The 7,859-nt window shown below is 51.3% G+C and overlaps 1 protein-coding gene across 2 annotated transcripts in view; it reads left to right on the top strand.

The window, feature by feature from the left end:
• Positions 1 to 21: 21 nt before the first annotated feature.
• Positions 22 to 7,859, top strand: part of DAG1 (dystroglycan 1) — a 49,327-nt gene continuing 41,489 nt past the window's right edge. Inside the window, exon 1 of one of the 2 annotated variants that reach the window (XM_039558876.1) lies at positions 22 to 91. The gene's annotated coding sequence lies outside the window, so the exon portion shown is untranslated. Of the gene's footprint in view, positions 92 to 425; positions 612 to 7,859 lie in introns of those variants that run through there. The other variant, XM_039558877.1, reaches the window with a different exon arrangement.

The following is a 7,859-nucleotide window of genomic DNA, read 5'->3' as shown; positions in this document are numbered from 1 at the left end:
CGCGGGGTCGCGCTCGCGCCGCGCCGCGCCGCCCGCTCGGTGCGTTGGGGCCGCGGAGCCGGCGGGAGCGGGGCCGGGCCCGGCGTGCACGGTGAGAGCGGGGACCGGGGAACCGCGACCGGCCGGAGCGCGGCTGCGGCGGCACCCGCCGGCCGCCCTGCCCTTGGCGGTGGGGAGCGAGACCGGCGGCGGCGGCGCGGCCTGGGCAGAGGCGCGGCCGGCACGGGCCTGGCGGAGCGCGGGCGGCAGGGCGGCTTTCCCGGCGCGGCGCCGCCTCAGCTCGGCGCGCCCTCCGTGGCCTGCGGGGCCGGCCCCGTGCCGCTTTCCCGCCGGGCCGCGCTCCCTCCGCGTCGCTTTCCCGCCGCCGCCCTCGGCCCTGGGTGGGCGCCGCGCCCGAGAGTGCTCGCGGGGCCGGGCGGGAGGCGGAGCGGGCCCGGGGCTTCGAGCGGTCGGGCCGGCCCGGGCTGTACCTCGGTGAGCCTCGGGGCTTCGCCGTGAGCGGTCCAGGTGCTGTCGGTGGCGATAGCCAGCTCTGGCTGTGGGAAAACCCGTGTGGGGCGTCCCGGGCTGCCCCCGCTCCCCGGGACCGGCCCGGCGCCGTGGGAGCGCAGGTGGGTGTCCAGGTAGCTGGCGGAGTTGGGTGTTCCTCGGGGACAGGTGGCTGCCGCAGGCAGGGGGGCCGGGCAACCCCTCGGCTCTGCCCCTGTGGGGCTCCGTGGGCCCCGCCACTTCCCAGGGCTGACCTTGGCTCCGGGCACTGGGAGCGTGACTAACAGCAGAGGCTGTTCCGGGAGGGACAGACCTGCAGGGAAACTTTATTTTTCAGTGCCCAGTGCAGGTGACTAATGGCAAGTTAGTAGTTCCACCGCCAAAAAAGGTGTAAATGCCGGATATTCCTTGTGGCCTCCCTGGTTCCTTGAAAGCAACAGGCTGCAACGTGGCCCAAGTTTCCAGTGCCCATCAAGTCAACAGGCGTGGATTTACTGAGTTTTGCCACAGGTTTGAAGTTGGCAGATGTGTGTTTTTGGAGTGTAACTAGGTCCTGCTGCTCAGGGTGGGAAGGTGTGGGCAGGGGGATGTGGGACCTGGCTGTAGGGTTTGTGATCGCTCCCTGAGATGCTATGTCTCCCTTGGTCCTGGAGCTTTATGCTCCTAAGCTTGAGAAAACGCCACTAATGTTCACCTGGCCAAAATGAAATTAAAATCTTTTTGTATTAAAAAAACCCAAGAATTTGCCTATTTTCTCTTAGCCCTTCCAGGCAGGAGCTTCTTTCTACTGCCCACTGCTGTTACATGATGGACTACTAATGCCTCTTGCCTTGGGAGTACTACCTTAACAAAACTTGCTATTTAACTTTCTATATGGAATGCTGTCTCTTCCAACCTTTAGCTTTAGAGATTCCTTTCCTCACTTTAGGAGTTTCTAATTCTTAGGTTTCTTCTCACAGTTTCTGCTGCTATACTGAGCATCCTAAACCACTTATTCATTCTTCCCGATGCTTGTCATTGCGCTCTTCTATCCTAAATATAGGGTAGTATGCCAACGGAAGGAGCTTTTGAGAGCAAGCTGAAGTGCTGGGAACACCACTGTTTACTCAGAGGAGTAATCAGCAAAGCCTGGCTGATTCCAGGTCGCGCAGACTCCTTGCTGCAGGAGTTCAGGCTCGCTTCTTTGGGAGTTGGCACAAATGCTCCAATATCTGGGAGATGTTGCTGACAGCACCTGCTGGCTTAGACATACCTATTTCTTTAAGCGTTCTGTAAATAGAGTAGTAAATTGTGCTTAATGGTTGGTATCAGACCTGGAGAATCAGTAAGAATTATGGGGCTGATAGCAGTAAGTGTTCTGTTCTCACTGTGTACTAGTAAGTTTTGTATGGGATTTGTTGGCCCCAAGCACTTGTCTGCTTTTAGAAGTGCTGGTACTTGTTGGTAACTTACCCACTCTGTTCTCCTCATCTCCCAGTGCCCGGAGTGCTGAGCTCAGCTGGTCTCGGAAGCGAAGGATGATGTGTGGCAGGTAGAGTGGGACCCTTTGCCAGCTTCATCTGCGAAACTCCTGGTCAGAGCTGGCCCAACACTCTGGCTGTGACTTGTCTTCCACGGGCGGCTGCTCTGCAGGAATTCTGGCCTGCCTCTCTTGGGCAGAGCCGTGCTCTGACAGTGAGGGGGTAGCGTTGGAGGGAGGCCTGCTGTGTCCTGGCTTGTGTGAGTGTGCCAGCAGACAGGCCTGAGAGGTGTTTTGGGGCTCTGCTGGGGACTCAGGGAAAAAAGAACTGTGTGGTTGCAGCAGCTGGATCCTGGGGGAGTTTTCATGCTTTAATGTCTGCAGCACAGGTGTGAGGTGCAGTGTGTTGTCAGCCTAGCCGAGAAGGTGTGATGGTTCTGCCCTGGCAGAAGTGGTGTTGCTCAACAGTAGGAATGGTGTCTCCTTGCCTTTTCTGTGTGCCTTGGAGAGATAATGAGACAAATTAGCCTGGAGACATAGCAGGGTGCTGTGCCAGCCTGGGGACGAACTCCCGCTGATGGAGTAAAAGTCTGTCTCATTCTGTCAGTAACAGCTACCTGAAAAGTTTTGTGGGGATGATTTTACTCCTGTTAGCTGAGGAACAGTATTGAGCAGTTAAGTCTAGTGATGATTAATTTGAGTGAGGAAAATGCAAACGCTGAATTCTTCTTAGGCAAACAGGGGTCATGTAAATAAATGCCTCTGGCATTCTTCGTGGTGCTTGCAGACTGTCTACCAATTACTTCTGGTCTCTTGCTGAATCAGTGGGAGGCTGTTGCTCCTTGAGCTCTGGGTACTTTGGCGGTGATTTGGGCGAAATACAAATAAACACAGTTGGATTGACCTAGAGTATCTGAGCTCTTGGTATGCTGAAAATGTTTGTTCTTAGGATGTTTGTGCAGTCTGGAGAGCTCTGTACCTTAAACCCAATTTGCAAAGGACTGTGACCATGTTTAAGCTGTGAATAACAAAATATGAACCCAAAGAACCTGTGCTTTTAGGGCTTGTTCTGTGAGATTGAATTTGAGCAAACTACTGAGGTGCTGCTGGATGGAAAGTTAATGTATTAACCTGTGTGAAGACTCTAGGTAGGTGCACATCCTAGTCTGGTGCCTTTTTCTATCTGTGTATCTCCCTGAGCTTATCTGTTGGCTGAAACTGCCTCCGGTTCAGCTTTTCTGGGATAAAATTCTAGCTTGCCAGCAAGAAAAGTGGTTGTGTATGTTTGATGTTACCAACATTTTTGTCAGTGGATTTTTCATGAGCATTTGAACTGATCTGCTTATGCAGCAGTATCTGAAGGAGATGATCCAAGTCCCCCAGCCAGGCAGGCCCACTCCCTGTGCAGTGCCTGAGCTGGTCACCTGGGGACCAGGAGAAAGCTTCCTGGCTCTTATGGCTGGTTTGTGAGCTGTTCTGGGTGACTGAGGAGGAGGAGAACAGGGCAAGGTGAGTGGCATGGCTTTGATTAGAGTTGGGTAGCCAGTGGGGGCCTCCTGTTTTCCTGAATGCCATGTCCTGTTCAAGGTCACCTCAGTGCTGGTTTCTTGGAGCCTTGAGGCACCCTAGGAAATTCCCTGGAATCTCTGCCCGTGGCAGCAGTGCACCTTGCAAGGTTCTTCCACGTCTGGGGTCCTTTCCCTGGACAATGTGATGGGACCCAAGAGCCAGAGGGGGCTGCAGGGCTACCAAGCGTTCCCACAGCTTCTTACTGCAGCCCTTGCACATGTCTGTGGAGAGTTCACAATGGCTCCCAAACCTCAACACAAATGGTGTTCAGCCACCTGGCCCTGGCTGTGTCACTGCCAGCCCATGCCAGTGGCATTGCACTTGTCCCTGGCTGAGGTAGCAGAGGGTTGTGTGGGAAGGCTGAGCTGGGTAAGCCTCACTGCTTTTGGAGCAGACAGGTCAGACCCCAGACATGCCATTGTGGTGCCTGCAATCATCTTGCTCAGCTGATCTGTTTTGTCCCTGGGTTAGCTTTCTGCAGTTTAGTAACCTGGATTGTCCATGGAAGGAGCTTGTAAATCCCCAACCAGGAGGAGTTTGTCAACAGCACAGCACTGCAGGGGGAAAGGAAATGAGGCCCAACCTGGAGGAGGAGGAGGTGGGCATCGTCCCCTGTGGTGGGTTAGATCAGAGCAAGTGGTCACCTCAGCCTCCACCCTCATGGTTTAATGCTCTTAAAAGGGCCCTTCTCTTTCTCTGCGTTCAGCTGTGCCCTCTTGCCTCCTCCCGGGACCAGCTGTGGTGCTGAGCTAATGGACTGACCAGCTGATTCTGCTAATTTGGCATAAGGTTGGTGATTTTTTCAGCTTGACCCTTTATTCACTTTGCACAGCTTTGCAAGGGAAGGGAGTTGGACTATCCTTGGAGGCAGGAAGCCGTTGGATCAGCAGAGCTCTCCCTTTGTAGTGGTGCTCTTGGCCATAACAGATATTTACTTTTTCAGGGTTGAGTTGTCCCCTCTGTTTCACTGTCCTGCAGGTATCCTCTAGGTCTGGAGAGTAATTCTTGGTGGAATGCAAAGTACTGTCTGACTTTAACATGCAGAGGGTGAAGCTTGGAAATGGCAATAAAATTTGTCCCAGCCCCACAGCGTTCAGCTTTGGTTTGGGTTTTTCTTTAGAAAACCAGGTTCGCAGCCTCATCTGACCTGTAAAAATGTATTTGAGTGAAGGTTTCCTCTAATGAGTTCTCTTCTCTCCTCTTTTCTCATGTTGTGGTCTCACCACAGTGCTTTTCCATCACTGCAACCCCAAGTAAGGGTACAGTGTGTCTTTCCTGCTGTACTTTCTGAGAAGGGCTCAATTCATAGAGTGTTTACATGGGCAGTTTCTAAAATATTTTATATGCTGGTTTCTCTGAGCATTCCAGCAAACTGGCTCAGAAGCCCCTTCCTGCAGTACTTGATGGTGCAGATAGTCCTCATTAGGGACCTGACAAGCGGCATTCCTGCCCTCCCTCCTCGGGGGTGAAGAAGTGGTTACAGGGAGGTTTCAGTTTGCTCTCTTGCATAGTTACAGGCCACACGAGTGCTGGATGTGTGTGCTGAATTCACATGGGCTTCTCTCTTTTTTGAACTAGACTGCATTTTGACTTCAGAAAGCTTAATCTTCTGTGAAGTGTGTTCCTTAAGGGTGAGGATTAGCATTCAGTAATTTTGATGAGTTTCCAGTAGCAGATACTGATCATTTTATATCAGTCCCAAGGGCTAGGGATTGATTTTTGAATGAGCTTGAGTGCTAGTTTGGTTTTCCACTGGAGTGTTGAATCATGGTACGTGATGTGAAAGGCTTGTGCCACTGTCACAACCTCAGATTGCAATGTGGGGACTGTGTGCTGCTGGTCCTTGCTTGGCTGGCTCTGACTGCCTATTCCCTCTTGCCCCCAGATGGACTCTCCTAGGCTTTTTGGGAAACACATTTCTTCCCAGAGCTTCCAGGATTTCCTTGTGTGCATGGCTTGTGTGGGACTTTTCAGTTGCAGCAGAGAGGGACCAAGATCCCTGTCTGTAGTGCTCGGTTTCAGCAGTCCAGGATGCTGTACAGATTCCACTTTAATCAGGATGGAAATAGTTGTGAGTTTTTCCAGTGTGGCTTCTGGGCCTCTCCCATAAACTTTTTCTAAAGCAGCTCTTCAGTACTGGTCTCTAGCTGGGAGTTCTGTCTATAACAAGAAGTTTCATCAGCTCTTCTCTAGGAATTGCTGAAATGTAAGGTGTGATCTTTGTGTTGTGGCACTTGGGATTCCTGCAGGAAGGCTTTACACAGGTGTGGGCTTCTGGGTGGGGAATGAGAGGCATACTTGAAGCTGCAGTGATTCCCTGTTCGTGTCCCTTAGGCTTTCTGCTTAGGTCTTGACCTCAGTGGAGTGTGAGCTCTCTGTGCCGTAGGAGCCGATTCCAGCATGACAGACCATGCATGGTGTTTCCCCACCCCAAAGGAAATATTTCTAGTGGAATTTTTATGATAGTGCCTGGGGGCCTACATTAAGGGGATAAAAGGTGGTTATTCTAAAACCTTCTCTGAATTCAACTTCATAGGATCCTACCAGGAAGCTACACAGAATCAGTGTAGCTGTGTCTCTTTTTCTCTAAAAATCAGACTTCTGCCTCTACAGATACAGGTGAAGGCTGGCTGGAGACAAGAGTGGGACTATGCCAATTCCAAGGGAGACTCTTCCTCTAGTATTTTTCCTAAAATTCAAAACCTCGTTTGCCTATCTTCTCCTCAAACTCCTTGGCATCTTTCCTTTCTCCTACCATAGCAAATGCTTTAAGACATGTGGGAAGGTATAATTGCAGAGGTACTGGCATCAACTGACCTTAATGGGCACAAACAACTCATATAATTGATTTGTTTCATTAATTCTCACTTTCAGTTCATTGAAAGCTTCTGCAGTGTGGTGTTTGTGCACAGAATAGCTGTTGTATGGGGTGCGTAAGAGGTCCTACATGTTCTGCAGCATGGTCACAACACAGATCTGTCCGTCTTGTGTGAGATAGAGCATCAGGAATAGGGCAGTCAGCCTTATTTTAATGAGTGTCTGGGTCAGATCAGGTGGTTTTCAGGCTGGGCATTAACGTTTGTGTTGATGGTGGTAATACTGAGTGATTGGACTGTCATGCAATCTAGCAGGAAGGTCTGTGCCATAGTGCTGTATGTGTTTCCATGGTATCAGTTCACTTCTCCAGGGTGAGCTGTGTGGCCAAAATGCAAAAGTTTGTGTCCTCTACGTGGGGAATTTTGTGTTTCCAGTGATGTTTATAAAGCCAGTGCTTTACGTTTGTCTGTATGTTTTGTGCTGGTTGCTCTTTAAAGAAAAAGTTATCACATCTTAGAATAAGATTTTGTTTGAATAGCTGGGGTCAGCCTCTAGGGAGGTAAAAAATTTAATCTTCTGCGAATGACAATTGCTGAGATAAATACAAATCTTCAGAAATGTTCAGAGAAAACTAAAGCAACATGTTGTAATGGTACTGCATGCAAAGCCCATGAACCCTTGGCACTAAACTGTAAGAAAAGTGTAGGAACAGGGCTTTACAGCCTCATGAAAACTTTGTAGTCAATGCTAACACGAAAAAGGGCTTCACTTGCTACTGGCAATGATGTAGAATTATATACTGAGGAATTAAAGCCTTGAGAAGGCAGTGGTGCTCCCCTGTGCAGTGATGGTGATAAGCCGGGATAAAAGTTATGTGCGATTCTGTGTGCTGAACGTGGCAGAGGGAAGTACTCCATGATTACCATGGGTGATTTGGGCGTGAGAAGGTTTGCTTAAAGCTTCAGTCAGAGGTGGACGAGCTCCTGCACTCTGGAAGCACTGTTCCAGCCTGTGATGTGGTTCAGACACCACCCTCCCCTCAAACCAGCATCCCAGCACCGGTACCATTGCACTGCATGCCCATTATTCCTGAAAGCTGGAATGCTGACCCTCCTCTTCGTTCTGTGCAGCTCCACCAAAGCTCCTCCAATGTTGTAGTCATTGGGTCAGGTGGGAGTGGTGCAAGTGCTGCTTGCCTCCAGCTCCTGCTCTCCCTGTTGGAGCCGGGTCCTGCCAGGACAGGTAGGGCCGTGCATCTCTGGCCGGCGCCTCGGCGACTGGACGTGGCTGTGTGAGCTCAGCCTGGTCTGGCAGTTGGCTGTGCCTGGCCTGTGGGTATCCCAGGGGAGAGGGGTCGTGGTACTGTCCTGCCGTCACAGGAAGAAGCTGTTTCCTGCAGACCTCTGTGCTGCATCCTGGTGCACTTTGCTCCAGCGTGACCCAGCTCAGCAGCCTCCAGCCTTTTTCTCTTCCCTGAATGGCAGGCCGTAAAGCCTCCCCTGGAGGTGCATAACTTTGTATAGGG

This window comes from Corvus cornix, chromosome 12 (genome assembly GCF_000738735.6).
Source record: "Corvus cornix cornix isolate S_Up_H32 chromosome 12, ASM73873v5, whole genome shotgun sequence".
NCBI lineage: Eukaryota > Metazoa > Chordata > Aves > Passeriformes > Corvidae > Corvus > Corvus cornix.
Note: the sequence above shows the minus strand (reverse complement) of the source record. Positions and strands in the feature narration are given on the sequence as shown.